This window comes from Nomascus leucogenys, chromosome 8, assembly GCF_006542625.1.
Source record: "Nomascus leucogenys isolate Asia chromosome 8, Asia_NLE_v1, whole genome shotgun sequence".
NCBI lineage: Eukaryota > Metazoa > Chordata > Mammalia > Primates > Hylobatidae > Nomascus > Nomascus leucogenys.
The window spans coordinates 58,657,639-58,674,620 of record NC_044388.1 but is presented as its reverse complement, the minus strand read 5'-3'; the positions used below and the strand labels follow the sequence as shown (position 1 = coordinate 58,674,620).

Sequence of the window (16,982 nt, the reverse complement as noted above, 5' to 3'; positions counted from 1 at the left end):
TTTTGTTGTTGTTCAGTGGTAGTATAGCCTAGCCACTGTATCCTTCTGTTGGCTAGTGTTTTCCTGGTATATTTCCCAACCTTTTACTTTCAACCTTTCATGTCCTTGTGCTTTAAGCATGTCTTTCTTTTTGTTTTTTGAGATGGAGTCCTGCTCTGTCACCCAGGCTGGAGTACAATGGCGTGATCTGGTCTCCTCTGCCTCCCAGGTTCAAGCAATTCTCTTGCCTCAGCCTCCCAAGTAGCTGGGATTACAGACTCCAGCCACCACTCCCAGCTAATTTTTGTATTTTTAGTAGAGGTGGGGTTTCACCACGTTGGTCAGGCTGATCTCGAACTCCTGACCTCAGGCGACCTGCCCGCCTTAGCCTCCCAAAGTGCTGGGATTACAGGCATGAGCCACTGCTCCCAGCTGAGTATGTCTCTTTTTTTTTTAAATTTAATTTCAATAGTTTTTGGGGAACAGGTGGTTTTTGGTTACATGGATAAATTCTTTAGTGGTGGTTTCTAAGATTTTGGCGCACCCGTCACTTGAGCAGTGTACACTGTAGCCAATATGTAGTCTTTTATCTCACATTCCCCCACTACCCTTCCCCCTGAATTCCCAAAGTCCATTACATCATTCTTACGCCTTTGAATCCTCATAGCTTAGCTCCTGCTTATAAGTGAGAACATACGATGTTTGGTTTTCCATTCTTGAGTTACTCCACTTAGAATAATGTTCACCTGTATCAAGGTTGCCGTGAATGCCATTATTTCATTTCACTTTATGGCCGAGTAGTGTTCCATGGTGTATATATACTACATGTTCTTTATTTACTCGTTGCTTGATGGGCATTTAGGTTGGTTCCATATTTTTGCAGTTGTGCTGCTATAAACGTACGTGTGCGTGTATCTTTTTCATATAATGACTTCTTTGCCTTTGGGTAGATGTCCAGTAGTGGGATTACTAGATTGAATGCTAGCTCTACTTTTAGTTACCTAAGGAATATTCATACTGTTTTCCGTAGTAGTTGTACTAGCTTACATTACCACCAGCAGTGTACAACTATTCCCTTTTCACCACATCCACACCAACATCTATAATTTTTTGACTTTTAAATTATGGCCATTCTTGCATTGTGGTTTTAATTTGCATTCCTCTGTGGTTTAATTTGCATATTTTCATATGTTTGTTGGCTGTTTGTATATCTTCTTTTGAGAATTTTCTATTTATGCCCTTTGCCTACTTTTTGATGGGATTATTTGTTTTTATCTTGCTGATTTGTTTGAGTTCCTTGTAGATTCTGGATATTAGTCCTTTTTTGGATGTACAGTTTGCAAGTATTTTCTCTCCTCCTCCATGAATTGTCTGTTTACACTGCTGATTGTTTTTTTTTTGCTGTGCAGAAGCTTTTAGTTTAATCAGGTTCCATTTATTTATTTTTGTTGCATCTGCTTTTGGGTTCTGGGTCATGAATTCTTTGCATAAGTCCATGTCTAGAAGAGTTTTTCTGATGTTATCTTCTAATAGAATTTTTGTGGTTTCAGGTCTTAGATTTAAGTCTTTGATCCATCTTGAGTTGATTCTTATATAAAGTGAGAGATGAGTTAAGAATTTCTCTTATGAACAGCTAATAGCTATGCTTATATTTTTTACTCAGGCTATCAAACTTCAGATGCGTTTGGATTTATTTCTGCTATTTTGTGTTCTCAAATATGCCATATGGCTCCACTTTTCTTTTTTCATGTCTTGCCTTCTTTTTGATTGATTTTTCTCACTCTATTAATTTTCACTGTACTAGTTTGAAAGTAATAAATTATACTTTTTGTCTGAGTTACCCGGGATGTTTAGCACGCCTACTTAATAAATCAATTAGTGTTTTTACCCTTCTCGCAGATAGTGCAAAAAATCTGCCTACCCTGTTTCTACTCAAGTGCTATTTTAGTTCTTCCTATATTTTTGATACTACAAATTAGATACTTCATTCTTTTTGTTTTATACATTCAATGTTTGTTTTAGATTTCATTAAATGTTAACAATTTTTTTGCTTGACATTACTTATGTGTCTTATCTTTACTCTGGGATTTTCTTTTTTCCTACTGATATTCTTCTGTAGTGTTTTGATTAATTGCCTTTAATAAGGACTTGATTGTAAAATTTCTTTTTTTTTTTTGGTTTGTCTAAACAATGTTTCTATTTGGCTTCGCTCTAAATATAATCTACATAGGCTATACAATTTTAGGTTGGCAGTCTTTTTTTTTTTTTCTTAGCACTTTGAAGACACTAGTCCACTGTCTTTTGGTTTCCATTGTATCCTGTCTGTGTAATAATTGTTCTTTTTAATGTACATAGGTCTTTTCTTTCTCTGATTCCAAGATCTCGTTTCCAATTGCTATTCTGTAGTTTTACTATAATGGTCTAGATGCAGACTCCTTTGTATTTATCCCACTTAGAAAGCATTTTAATTTCTGGATCTGAGTCTTGTCCAACAAAGCTGAAAAATTTTCAGCCATTTTGTCTCCAACTATTGTTTTCCCCAACTCCCCATTCTTTTATGATTTTGTAGAGCTTTTATTGTGTGTCAGGTGCTCTCGAGCACCTATTCCTTGTCTTTTCTCTCTACAATCTAGTTGTCTTTCTGTGCTGCATCTCGGTATAATTTTAACTTTAAAATTATATATGAATCCTGCTTTCAGATGTGTCTAATCTTCTATTTAATCCATTTCTTGTGTTTTAAAACTTCAATTACTATAATTTTTTATCTCTGTTAGTTCTATTTAGTGTTTTTTCAAAACTGCTTGGATATTTTTATTGTCTTTTTTCCCCTCTTACTCATAATTTCAATGCCCCTTTTTATTTCTTTAAACATATAATGAAACATTTGCAAACCACAACACCTTTCTTTAACCATATAGATTTTCAAAATACACCTACTGAAGTCTATGCAGGTCTGATTCTACTGTCTGTTATTCCTGCTGACTCTTGCTCATGGTGCCTTGTTTTCTCATGTTCTTAAGGATATTCAAATGTGAAGTCAAGTTTAGCGGAAATTTATGTATGGAAATTCTTTGCAACCTGGCTGAAGTAGCATTCTTCAAGAGAAATTTTCTTCTGTCAGGAATCTGGGGGTCATTACCAACCTGAGAACCTTTTATTTATTTTTAGAGAGCGACTCACTCTGTTGCCCAGATTGGAGTGCAGTAGTAGGATCATAGCTCACTACAGCCTCAAACTCCTGGACTCCAGTGATCCTCCTGCCTTGGTCTCCATAGTAGCTGTGACTACAGGTGTGCACCACCACACCTGGCTAACTAAAAAAATGTAGAAACTGGGTCTTGCTATATTGCCCAGGCTGGTCTGAAACTCCTGGGCTCAATGATCCTTCCACCTTGGCCTTCCAAAATGGTGGGATTATAGGTGTGAGCTACTGCACCCTGCTCCATGACTCTTTCAAAAGAAATTCTTGGCTTGAGTATTCTTTGAACCACCATTTTTAATGAAAGGGTCTCCTATCAGTAACCTCCTTAGTAAGGTCCTGTGTTTTATCTGTTTTTCATCACACTTCTTGTGACTGTCCAAATGAAAGCTCATGGTCATTAAAGAGCACAAGATGCTCTAAGGACAGCAGTATCAATGAATATTCTAGGTGGCTATTAATTTCCTTCTGATATTTTCAGGGATATCCCCACTTCTGGTTCTACCCTATCTCAAGCAAAGCCTCTTTATTCCTTCTCATCTTCTAGACCTTTTATCTTTGGAATACCCTCACTATTGATCAAGTCCTCAAGATCATTGTGGAGGTATTCATTCAGCATGATGTTTTAAGCCCTGGAAAGGTATCCTTTATTTCTCCTGACTGTATCATGATCTTAGTTATTTTTCATTTATTATATGTTTTACACACCAACTTTCTGTTTCTTTCTTTTTTCTTTTCTTTTCTTTTTTTTTGAGACAGGGTCTTGCTCTAATCACCCAGGCTGGAGTGTAGTGGCATGATCATAGCTCACTGCAGCCTTGACTTCCTAAACTCAAATGATCCTCCCGCCTCAGCCTCCTAAAATGTTGAGATTACAGGCATGAGCCACCGTGCCTGGCTCAAATGTTCTATGTTTACTTTGTTTTCATTTGTGGTGCTCAGATCAAAATCATTTTGTGTTAACAAAGATCTGATCATTATAAGAAAAATGTAATTACTGTGAGATGTCTATATGCTTACTTCAATTTTATAGAGCCTCTTTCATAAGCGACCCTGAGAGTGACTACCAGCAATAATCTACCCTGGCTCGTCAGGATATTCAGATTTTTTTAAACATTCCTTGTCATGTAACAATTATGGATTATTTTCATATTTTCCTGTTACCACAATGTAGCATAAATATCATTTTCACTGTCCACAAACTTGAGTGCACAAAAAACATGACTTTAAAAACATAAGAAAAGTTACGCCATTTCATTTCTAACTTAAGCCCTTATTCCACTGGTGACAGGCACTAAAACTTAGTCAATGAGGGATAACTTCTCCCTGGGGCTGTATCTGAGACATAGAGGAGAGCTTCATGCTGTCAGTGAATTGGAGGGGAGGGGCATCTGGTCTTCTGTCTTCACCGTCTATTCATCCAGTGTTCCTTGAGCCATTTATGGTCACACCACTGTCTCTGGTTGTGGTCCACAAACTCCAAGTCCAACTCATTTTGATCTTGATGCCCCTCCTGGTTCCCTGGTTTTCTCAGCCCTTTTGCTCCCTCGTGGGAAGCGGGAGGGTGTAAGACTGTGTGCTGCTTTCCCACTCCTCTCCAGGGCAGAGACTCAGGGACCTGTCTTAGACCTCCTGCCATTTCACTTCTTTAGTCGCCACTTCAAACTGGCTAAGATGACTTCTTAAAGTTTCTCAATGTCCTAGGCTTCCTTAAGGAATTCCAGTCTCCCCTGATCTCAGATTCCTATCTGGAATTTCTACCAGTTCCCTTCCCTCCAGAGCCCATCTTGGCTGTGGACATAGGGCAGCGTCTGGCGAACTCTCTTGCAGGCCCACATCATCATCTGACTTGACTGTTTTCCTTTCCTAATTGTTTACCCTAGCCGATGGAGCTACAATTTAATTTTCAACGATACTCTTTCCAATCTATTGTTTATGTCATAAACTTTGTGTGTTATCAATAGGCTCAGTCTATTGAAACTCAAAAACCCAGTTCTTAAAATTGCATCTTTGGTATGCATTCCTATCATTTGTGTAGGAGTCTTAGCGGTCAATTTTGAAACTCAAACCTGAGTATGATTGGGTTCTTTCTCTTTGCATTTTGATAATCCTAACAATCCAGGAGGTAGTGGGTGTTCTGATTTGATGAAAGTTCATGAATGTGGATAAAGAAGCTCAAAGGCTATTGGTGAAAAGGAAGTATGGGAAAGAAGTCCTTCCCAAATCACAGTGACTTAAAAATAATTATCCATAAGACTCCAAACATCTGTATTAAAAAAATTCTCACAGAAACATTTTGCATTTTCACCCTACTCTCTAAGGGGCAATTTGTTTCTTCAGCTGCTGCCTCTCTTTGCATGGTCTGAAAATAATATTGATTTATGATTATTATTTGTTGTTTACTTTTTGCAGTTTGTGAAATAACCACAGAAACATTTTTCCTTTTCATCTGTGATTTTTTTTTAATATCAAAGGGGGTATGAATATCATCTCAATCAAAGGGGGTAGGAATATCATCTCAATCTTTGTCAAGAAAAATGTAGAGGTATCATAAGGAGATAAAAACCATAACAGGTAATCAACTGTGTATTAAAAAAATTGACTAAGTTAAAAAAAAAAAACAACTTTGGGCCCCCCCAAAGCAGAAAAAAAGTGATACAGAGGTAAGCATATACTTCTATTGCTATTTCTTTTGGAGCAGATGACTTGATTTTCTGCTTACTGGTCATGAAACTACTAAATATGTAACTTCCTAGGCTGAAAGAAAAGAAGACTAAGTGCCCTTTTTGTATCGTGCTCTGGATCTCTGATGACAGCCAAGAGAGTCACAGTGAAAGTCACGCTTAACTCCTTGTGGTTCCATTAAGCTGTCTATTGGCTCAGAACCTCAGACTTGCCTGAGAACATATGAGTTCTGGGGAACGCCATGGCTAATCAGCCCTCAATAATCCTCTGGAAGCTCAAAAACCCTCTTCACTCTAGGCTCCCTTTAGCACCCCACTTTCCAGATTTGCTACCTGAGAAGAATAGAAACTATCATAGCATATGGGTTTTTGAGAGTAAAGGGCAGGGTGGAGGCGGGGTGGAGGCTGGCGATACAGAATAGAAAGCTGTTCATTCCATCTTTCATGTATGTACTTGCTCCAGAGATTTTAACACTTGTTAGGTCAAACCCATTTCTTCTTCAATGGGATGGATTTGAATGCTTCCCCAACACTATCGTATGAGAAACAACAATCAACATAGAAATAATTCTCAAAAGTCAATGATTTAGCAGTAAAAGGTGTCATATTTAACTTTATTTTTTTATTTAAATAATGATTAGATGCCACGAAGTAAGTGGCAATGCCTTAACTAAATGCTTGTTGTCAGGACCGAGGGCCTCTTCCATCCTTGTCAAATGGAATGCCAACCTTCTCTCCTTTCATACAACACTGAAGTCAATTTTAAATTTTTCTTTAGAGAAATCAGTTCTTTGGGATTCTCCAATCACTACCCTTTGTTCGTGCCCAAAGCCTACTCTTGTATTCTGATAGTATGAATAAGACCAGACATATTTTCCTCATTACAACAAAAAAGTTGGGACAAGCATTGCTTTGGTTTAAATACTTTCAGAAACTGTGCAAATACTGGAGGAACAATTGATAGTAACAGTGAAAGCAAATAAAACTTGCTTTAAATATAGTTATCCCTTTCTTCCCGTCTTTCTTTCTCTAATAATAGAGCATTTATTAGATGAAACAAAGTAGGATCTGGTGTTTCCAGGGTGGGTAACATACACAAGTCGAATCTCCAATTTCAATGTATAAATGTGTGGTCTCGCTGTAATCTTTATGAAGGCCTCAGCAGCTCAAGATAAGAGTTTACGTTTCAGAATCCGTGAAAACAAACTTAAAAATAAGAAAAAGATGCCAAAGTAAATGCAAATGCAAGCTGCCTCTAGTTTCTCGTTTGGAAGTTATATATTTGGTATTATAAGAAGACCAAAAAAGACACCTGAAGGGGGCTTATCCTCCACGCACAGAGACATGTTTATGACCCCACCGGAGTTGCTCCATCCCAGCTGTCTGCAGTGTGGTCTGGACATCTGTTTTTAACAGTTTCCAGGCGTGCCAGTGAGAACATTATCACGAATGGGTTGCATATGATTTGCACAAGGAGTGGAAGTTGTGTGGGAAACAGACAGCTAATAGAGGTTCAATAGTTTGGATAGTTCTTAATTTTCATGAACAACTCCTGGAGTGTGATGCTGAGCTCGATATAATTCAAATGCATGGTGCTTTGTTAAAAGGGGTACCTTGTAAAAACTTTCCATTCTATATTTGTTACACAGAGAACACCTATTTTAAAGTCCCTTTGTTTCTTGACAAAGCAAGATTACCAGCTGTGGGGTAGATAGGTAGAAAAGGGCGTTATACCTCTCATGTCATTTACCCATGTGCTTGTCAGCTGACCCTCTTAATACCACCGCCAGCACCCGAAAACAGGCCCTTCTTCAGGTAAAAAGGCGAACAGATCCAGAGGGGTATATAGGAGGGAAATGGCATTGAGACGGGTCTGCTGACTGTGCAGGCTGACTATGCTTAGCTCTGTTCCAGGCATGGCCAGGGCACGCGGCCTTTCAGGACACTCCACGGACTCTGCTATTGGTCATTTTCTTAGTGGGCAAGAAGGCATCAGGGCCATTAGAACCAGAGCCTATTGAATGCCAAGCCTGATTTTTTTTGTTTTTGAACTCAAATTTAATTCTAGGTTGGAAGCAAATGCAGGAGGAAAGAGAAGCAAATCCATTAGAAAGGGGAGAGAGTCAAGAATTATTTTGGAATAGCACTGTGCATTATCCATTCACCTGTATTCTTCCTATCATTCTTATCATCTGTGTTTACAGTAAAGATTTTCTAAGTTGTCATTTTATCAAGTATCCTAAAGAGTAGAGTTCCCCAACCCCTGGGCCAGAGACCAGTACCAGTCCATGGCCTGTTAGGAACCGGGCTACACAGCAGGAGGCGCGCAAGTGAGTGGAGCTTCATCTGTGTTTACAGCCACTTCCCATTGCTCGCATTCCCACCAGAGCTCTGCCTCCTGTCAGATCAGCAGCAGCATTAGATTCTTATAGGAGCATCAACCCTATGGTGAACTGCGCATGTGAGGGATCTAGGGTGCGTCCTCCTTATAAGAATCTAACGCTTGATGATCTGTCACTGTCTCCCATCACCCCCAGATGGAACCACCTAGTTGTAGGAAAACAAGCTCAGGGCTCCCACTGATTCTATATTATGGTGAGTTGTATAATTATACAATTATTTCATTATATATTATACTGTAAATAAAGTATACAATAAATGTATAAATAAAGTGCACAATAAATAGATAAAGTGCACACTAAATGTAATGCACTTGAACCATCCCAAAACCATTCCCCCACAACCCCGTTTGTAGAAAAATCGTCTTCCATGAAACCAGTCCCCTGGTGCCAAAAAGGTTGCGGATCGCTGCTCAACAGGACAAGAGAAAAATAAAAATTTGGCATCTATAGTTTTATCTCTATTGATTCCTTAAAACTGTATCAACAAATGTATTATTTTTCAATTAGTTATTCATTCACATGGTATCAGATTCAAAATTATAAAAATATGTACATAGAAAATTATTTTTTCTTGCCCCATCTGTTAGGCAACTCATTCTTTCTTGGGGTCACTAGTGACTTTATCCCTTCAGAAATATTCTCTATAACTCACATTTTAGACATGAATATTTTTCCTGGCAAAATGAAGAAATACCAAGACAATTTTTGAGTTCTAATCTTTTATTGCAACATTCAATAACGTTACGTAAGTATGTTTCAAAAACCAAGTTACATTCTCAATAAGCTTATAGGGACCACAAAAGAAGTCCATGGTATAGTTTCTGGCCTCAAGGAATTTAAGATTCTGACAACCAGAGAGATCATATGCATAAAGTAAATATATTTTATTGAACTGAGCACAGTGCATTGTAATTTCCTTCTCTTTCATTAGGATTGCCTTGACAATAGACTCTTTCACACTTATCTTTCTATACATGGGTCCTCGCATGGTGCCTGGCCCAAAATAGGCAGTCTAAATAAACGATTGTTGAATGAAGGCATGGATGAATGAAAGAATGAATGGAGAGTGGATCGAGAAGTCAAGACAATGCTTGAGAGAAAGAAAATCCTACTAATGGCCTGCAATGGCTGGCGACAGTGAAACAGACAGTAGCCAAACATTGGAATTCTGAGAGTCTCCCTCAGGACAAAGAGAGGGGTGAGGTTCCATGGAAAAGGTGGAGAGAGGAAAGAGGAGACGGAGAGAGTGTGAAAACCATTCTAGGTGCGGTGAGCTGGGTGAACAGGAAAAGCAAAGTTATGGCGGCAGAAATGCACAGTTTGCTAACCAAGACCAGAGAGGACATTGACTTGATGCAAGCATCGTTTTTCTTTTGAGATTTGGTGAAAATTTGGAGAGGCATGATGTAACTGAATTGTGATGAGCCCTGAATGTCAGCAGAGGGATTTGAGCTTTATTCCAAAGGCATTAGAAAGTGATTCAAAGCTTTTGAGCTGGTGAATGCTTAGGAAGAGTAATCTGATAAACCAGAAGCTAAGAGACTGGCTTGATAGGTATTGTGATATTGGCGGCATTGGATGATAAATTTTAGGAAAGGGTGTAGTTCTGGGAATGGGAAGGAGAAATTGATCTTAAAATATTTCCGGGGGATGTACCAAGGGCATTTGATAGTTGATGGGACAATAGAGGAGAAAAAAAAGGGACAGTTTTTGTTTAACATCAGTTATCTAGAATGCCACTAATCCAATGCACTCACATTTACTGAACACCTACTGTGTTCTAGGCCCTACACATTTCATAGAGCAGATCCCTGATATACAACTGGACCTCATCAAGAACTGAATCAATACAAACGTCCTCATTGGGATATTAGCTAACTATAAGGTTTTCTGGATATTGATCACATTTATTGACATGTTCTACTTATTTAACTTTTTCAAAGGGGGAAAGAAGAGCTGTAAAATGCTCTTGAAATCAGGTTTGACGGCAATTAGAATCATCCATCTGCAAGGAGGCCCCTTTTGTTGTCCATCTTTCTCTCCTCCTCCTTTGGTTCTCACATGTTCACAGTCATCCCAACCCCATGATTTTTTCAGTCCCTGGCTGGGGCTCTCTGGACTTGTTTGCTCATAAATCCTGTGCTCTTTTAGAACTTGTGGTTTGTGAAAGATTGATAACTGGTGTCAGGTCCCCTCCCTCCCCAGCCCACCCTCTATAGTCGTTCCATAGTGGTATATAATAGTGACACTTCAGAAGCCACAGAAAGAACTGGGAGGATTTACTTGTTAACAAAGAAATTATTGCTGCCGAGTGCAAATGCCATGCCAAGCCTGGAGAATACGCCGCTTGGCATTTGCTCAGGGTTCTTCATAATCTGCTTCAGTCAGTTTTGGTTTTATGAATTTTTTGCTTTTTGGGGTCTAAAAACCAGTTTGGGATGCGTTCCTCTTTCCAAGCCTCCCTTATTCCATCTTAAAGCACACACATGCACACACACAAACACACGCCCCATTACTATGTGCATTTAGCACACGGTTGTCCATAACAAAAAGTGGAAATTGCCCCAGAACGTGACGTGACTTAAAAAACAGTAAAAAAATTTGGATAAGGCTGAACAAAAGCAAGAAAGAAGAAAGGGAGAAGAAACACTCCCCCTTAATCAAATCCTTCATTTCCCCTAGAGCAAGCAGTTCTTAATTATATTGAATGAACAGACACAACAGTGTGCCACAAGCTGCTCCAAACAGCTGTGGGAAGGCTCCATTTTCGGGCAAACGTGGCCGGGGAGGAAGACTCCACCGGCCAGTCTGCACATTTAGATCAGGACTATTTCTGAGGTCTGTTCCTGGGCCTGTTTGGGAGGAAAACCAAGGCTCATTTCCCTCCAGCTGTGTTTTTCTGTTGATGTTCTTTTGCAATTAAAGATTTCAACCAGGCTTTCAGTGGGTTCTTCCAGATCTGTCATCTACTCTACTTTACTAATAGTCGACTGTGGATGGATTGGCATTTCCGTGACTTCACTCTTTGGTCCAGAAACCTGCTGAACTTGTCTCCAGCTGCAGAACCAGAGTTTTCTTCTCTTAACCTGTCACTTAACTACAGGTTTGTGAACAGAAAAGAGAACAAGCCCACTCCATCGTCTTTCCCTGGTCACCTACACCCGATTCCAGTTCCCACTCCAATTATAGCTGCTTATTTTCTTAGCTTTACGTGTCTGGTTTTTATGTTAGAAAAATACGAGTGCATGCAAAAGAGGACAACTATTTAAAAATAAATGTTACTGCCTGTTTACAAGATACTTGTCATCGAGAAGACTGCTTGTTCTTCTTTTCCTATTGTATTTCTTTATCTCTATTTATCATATGTAACAACAGCCAAATTGTAGTATGGAAAGAAACACATTCTGTAATTTGGGTTTATTAAATTTCCTATCATCTTCCTTTTATGTTTCTTTCAACAGACATTTTATCATCCCAGGGGATCTGAAACATTTTCCCATGTAAATAGGCATCTAAACCACCAAGTTTTCCATTCTTGTTTCTTCTCATGTAGGTTTATTGATTGTTTTCCCTTTATAAAATTGTAAATAAAATAAACTACTAGTTAAACTTTAAGTCACTGAATCAATTCTATTCATTAGCTGATAAACTTCTAATATATTTACAGCATTAGAACTTTCTTTTTGGTCTCATAACGCTTTTGACATCGGGCCATATGCTTTGTTAATGATAGTTTTTGTTTGGGTTTGTTTCTGATAGAATTTTCACTAGTAAATCCATGTCTAGTAATTGTCTTTAAAACGCTCTTTAGCACACTGAATTTCTCTTGTTATTTCTATTGGCTTAACAGATAGTCAAAGATGTTTTCATTTGTTGCCATATTAAAGACCCATTACAAATTAATAATGAGAGTAGCAACAAATTTCCCCCTAATATTTTCTCAATCTTCCACTGATTTAACACTATTCCTCACATATACCAATTCCATTAAAAAGCTCTTCCACTCCAAAGTAAACAATATTCTATTAATAGCAAGGATGTTAGGGCTGTGGCTTGTGGCCTTAGGGTTCCATTATATTATTCAATCTCTCTGTGCCTCATCCTGTATTAGTGAGGGGACATTGGGCAAGATACTGTAACCCTTTCTTTGCTGCCTTTGACAATGGGGAAGAGGGTTATACATAGAGATGCAAGTTGGAGATGATGTGAGATGAAGACACGAAGTGATGGAAAAAGTACTAAACCCTTGAACTGAATTACACGATTACAAATATTCCAGCTCCACCAGAGGTACTGAGTCTATTTCTCAAACGCTTCATTTGGATTTGACGATCTTCTCCTCAATCGCTTTAACTCATCGCTTTTGCCTAGAGATTCCCAGCTGCCTGCACATTAGAATCACCTGTGGTGCTTTTTAAAATCCCTGATGCATTAGTCATTTGTAAAGTTCCTCATGTGATTCCACGGTGCAGCCAGGGTTAAGAACCAGTGCCATGCCCAGTCATGTGCGGATTAAAATTCTTTTTCTTAACTCCGTTTCTTCCTTTCGAGGAACATCATGATTTTTGGAGAAATGCTTTGAGTTCAGCAATCAATTCACAAAAGGATGCTCGTGGTCATGCCATAAGGTCAGTGGTTCTCCTATCCCAAGGGCACTCATACCCTGAGAAGGTAAAACCTCATCTGGGGAAGACAGTCAGAAAACTAACTTATATCCACTGAAAGGATGTAAGTGGCCCTCCTTGTGCAGTCAGCTAACTAGCTGCCTGGATCTTTCTCTCCTTTTTGCAGCTGCGTGGCTAACAGCTGGCAGAATGGGGTCTGTGTGTACCAGCTGCTGTCCCACCCCTCCAGGCCTGTGGGGTAGGGCCCCTGGCTGCCCTTCAGCAGCAAGTCCAACTGCCCTCAGCGAGGAATTAATCGAGAGTCCTCAGGTCCTGGAACTCAAGCCCATCTGTCTTGTGTTCTGGGGTTCCATGGGCCCCTCTGGTTTGTGAAAATACCTGGTCCAGGCCACCCCTGGTGAGAAGCAGGAAAGCTGAGGGAAGGGAGATTGTCTGGTGCCCCTCCTAGGTTTTGGAGCAAGATATGCAAGTGTGAGAAGAAGTTTATTAGGGAATCTCTCATACAGTTCAGCAAAGTGAAATGCTGTATAGAAGATCAGTTTTGTACTAGCCCCCTCCCCCTTTTTTGGGTTGTTTTACAATGCCTTTTTCTCCTTTTTCTTTCTCTTCTTCAAGTTTATTTCTTCTTTTCTGGTGGAAAATATTACCGTTCTACAAAAAAAAAAAAAAAAAAAAAAAAGAAAGAAAAGAAAGAAAAAAAATCAATGAAAGACCCAATACTGAAAATCATCACTGTTAATAGTTTTTCTTCCAGTCTTTTAATATGAATATTGTTTGTTTTTATCATACTGAACATCCAACTTTTTCCTATATTTTCTTGTAGTACCACGAAATAAACATTCCCCCATATTATTGATAACTTTTCAGAAACATTTTCTTCAATAAATAACATCCCATGAAATGAATGTAACACACTTACTGTTTCCCTTTTAGAGTTAGCATGTTTCGAAATTTTTATGTTTATAAATAATAAACAAAACACTTAAAAATATAGGTAATAAAAACTGTAAATGGAATAATAGCCTTAATATACAGAGAGCTCACATAATCAATATGTGAAACCCCAATTTTGAGAAAAGGACATGAATGAGGAATTATACAAAAAACAAATATTGAGTGGCCGCTAGATATATGATACATGTTTATATCTATTAGTGAACACAAAGTGACAAGACGGCAACAAGAGCCTTTTTTTAAACGATTAAATTAGCAAATGTTTTCAATAATGATATTGGTAGGGTAGAGGTTGTCAGATACCCTTAACAAGAAAATGAATTGCTAAAACATTTTCTGAACAAAACTTTGAAAATATAGCACCTTTCGGCGGGAACCGCTGTCTTCCAGTAATTTGCCAAGATGATGAACACAAAGGGAAAGAGGAGAGGCACCCAACGTATGTTCTCTAAGCCTTTTAGAAAACATGGAGTTGTTCCTTTGGCCACGTATATGTGAATCTATAAGAAAGGTGACATTGTAGGCATCAAGGGAATGGGTACTGTTCAAAAAGGAATGTCCCACAGGTGTTACCACGGCTAAACTGGAAGAGCTACGGTGTTACCCAGCATGCCGTTGGCATTGTTGTAAACAAACAAGTTAAGGGCAAGATTCTTGCCAAGAGAATTAATGTGTGTATTGGGCACATTAAACACTCTAAGAGCCAAGCTAGCTTCCTGAAACGCTTGAAGGAAAATGATCAGAAAAAGAAAGAGGACAAAGAGAAATGTGCCTGGGTTCAACTGAAGCGCCAGCCTCCTCCACCCAGAGAAGCGCACTTTAGGAGAGCCAGTGGGAAGGAGCCTGAGCTGCTGGAACCTCTTCCCTACGAATTCATGGCATGATAGGTGTTAAAAAAATAAAAAAGACCTCTGGACTGTAAAAAAAAAATGGAAAAATGGAACATATGTCAACTATGCTCTTGCACACACATGTTTATAGCAGCACAATTCACAACTGCAAAAATATGGAACCAGTCCAAATGCCCATCAGTCAATGAGTGGATAAAGAAAATGTGGTATACATATACCTTGGAATACTACTCAGCCATAAAAAGGAACAAAAAAATGGCATTTGCAGCAACCTGGATGGAATTAGAGACCATTATTCTAAGTGAGGTAACTCAGGAATGGAAAATCAAACATCGTATGTGGGAGCTGAGCTATGAGGATGCAAAGGCATAAGACTGATAAAATAGACTTTAGGGACTCCGGGGGAAGGGTGGGAGGGTGGTGAGGGATAAAAGGCTACACATTGGGTACAGTGTACACAGCTTGGGTAATGGGTGCACCAAAATCTCAGAAATCACCACTAAAGAACTTATTCATGTAACCAAACACTGCCTGTTCCCCAAAAACCTATTGAAATAAATAAAAACAAAAAAGATAAAAAAGAATAAAAGCAAAGTAATGTCAAGAAATATGTCGAGTATCCTTAAAAATTGTATACTTTTTAAGAAAGGCGTTTGTCCTCAAAAGCAAAGTTCTGTTTTCAGAAATCAAAAGTTCAGACAAAGATTTATGTGTAAAGCTGTTTAATGCATTGAATATAGTAATTAAAAGTAGAGGCAAATCAACTGGCCATATACCTCTATTACATGTATATCAGGTGGAACACAAGTAATTGTAGAAGAGAACGGAAAATTCTCGAAATATTTTGTTGAATAAATGCAGCATGAGATGGAATTGTGTAATAGGATTTTACAAATGCTTATCAAAATAACTGAAAGGAACTAACTACTAGTTACCTCTGGTTATTACGAATGAATTTAAATTTTGTTACGTTTACTTGTCTTTTGTAAGTTCTCTACAATGAAAATATTATACAATGAGACAGGGAATATAAGTGAGTAATTGAGAATTAGCTCCTGATGCCAGTTCTGGCCCTATCACTTACTATTTAACCTGGGGCAAGTTATTGAGCCTCTCTGTGCCTTGGTTTCCTCATCTGTAAAATTAGATAACAATAGTACATCCACTCAATAGGGTTTTTATGACAGTAAATGATTCAATCACATAAACCTTTAGGACAGTTTCAGGGACAGTGTAAGTGCTCAAAAGTGTTAACTATTCTTAATTTTTTAGTGATCACACAAAATTTTAAATTATGCAATCTGTCTCTTCCTCAAAGAACACTTTAGTAAACATGTATGCATAGAACTCCCCCTTCCCAATTTTAAGTTTTTTCCTTGGGATAAATTCTCAGAAATAAAATTCCTAGATCCTTGATAATTTTTGCTGAAGTTCTTTCCAAAGCTGCTATAAGACATTTTCATGCCAAAAATATGTGACGTCACCTGTTTTAGAAAACTCTTACTAAGTTATTATTTAAAAAATAGGTATGTGACAAGGGAAAATGGCTAATATTTTTAATTTAAATTTCTTTGATAATTTTTGAGATTAATAATTGTTATGCTTACTATTGCTAAACTTTCTTTTCTGTAAAATCATTCCTATCCTTAAATTATTTAATTATTGTTATCTTAGCATTTTTCTTATTGACATGTATAAACGCCTCATATGGTAGAAATATTAAGCAACTTTCTGACACAGCAGCTGTGAGGATTTTTCTCATTTGTGGAATTATTAATATTTTTTGGTTTGATATAAAGTAATTTAAATATCTTATTGTCAAATCTATCCCACTTTTGCTTGGCAAATGTTGGGATTGATTTTAAAATTTAACAGCTTCAGATGGGAAGATTTTTGACATAATTCTATATTATTATATTAGCCCTTAAAAGCTTTTCAGTGATCGCTATCGGGAATGCCATTTTTTAATTTTGGAGGAGAACTTTTGCTCACTAAGGTGACTGACCAGGAAGCATGAGTGAGCTTGGTTCATTAATCAGTCTGAAAGATTTCTAAAACTTCTGCGTCATCAGGCAGAATCTTCAAGGTGGTAGCTTACACCCTCATCCCCTTCAAAGTACAAAAACATAGGTTCCTCTCACTAATCACTAGGTAAATGTTGTCCCCAGGGTAGGCAAACTATGACTGAGGCCACATTGACCTCTACCTTGTCAGATTAGCCTAGAAACCACGTGGCATACCTCCTTTACAGTGGTTTGATCAAATGGTCAAGTCCCACAGCATAAAAC

General features: G+C 38.2%; 1 non-coding gene across 1 annotated transcript; it reads right to left on the bottom strand.

Annotated features, from left to right (window-relative positions):
• Positions 1–6,490: 6,490 nt before the first annotated feature.
• On the bottom strand, positions 6,491–6,613 carry LOC115836516. The gene has a single exon (XR_004031589.1). It is a non-coding gene; the product is annotated as a U6atac minor spliceosomal RNA (small nuclear RNA).
• Positions 6,614–16,982: the final 10,369 nt, after the last annotated feature.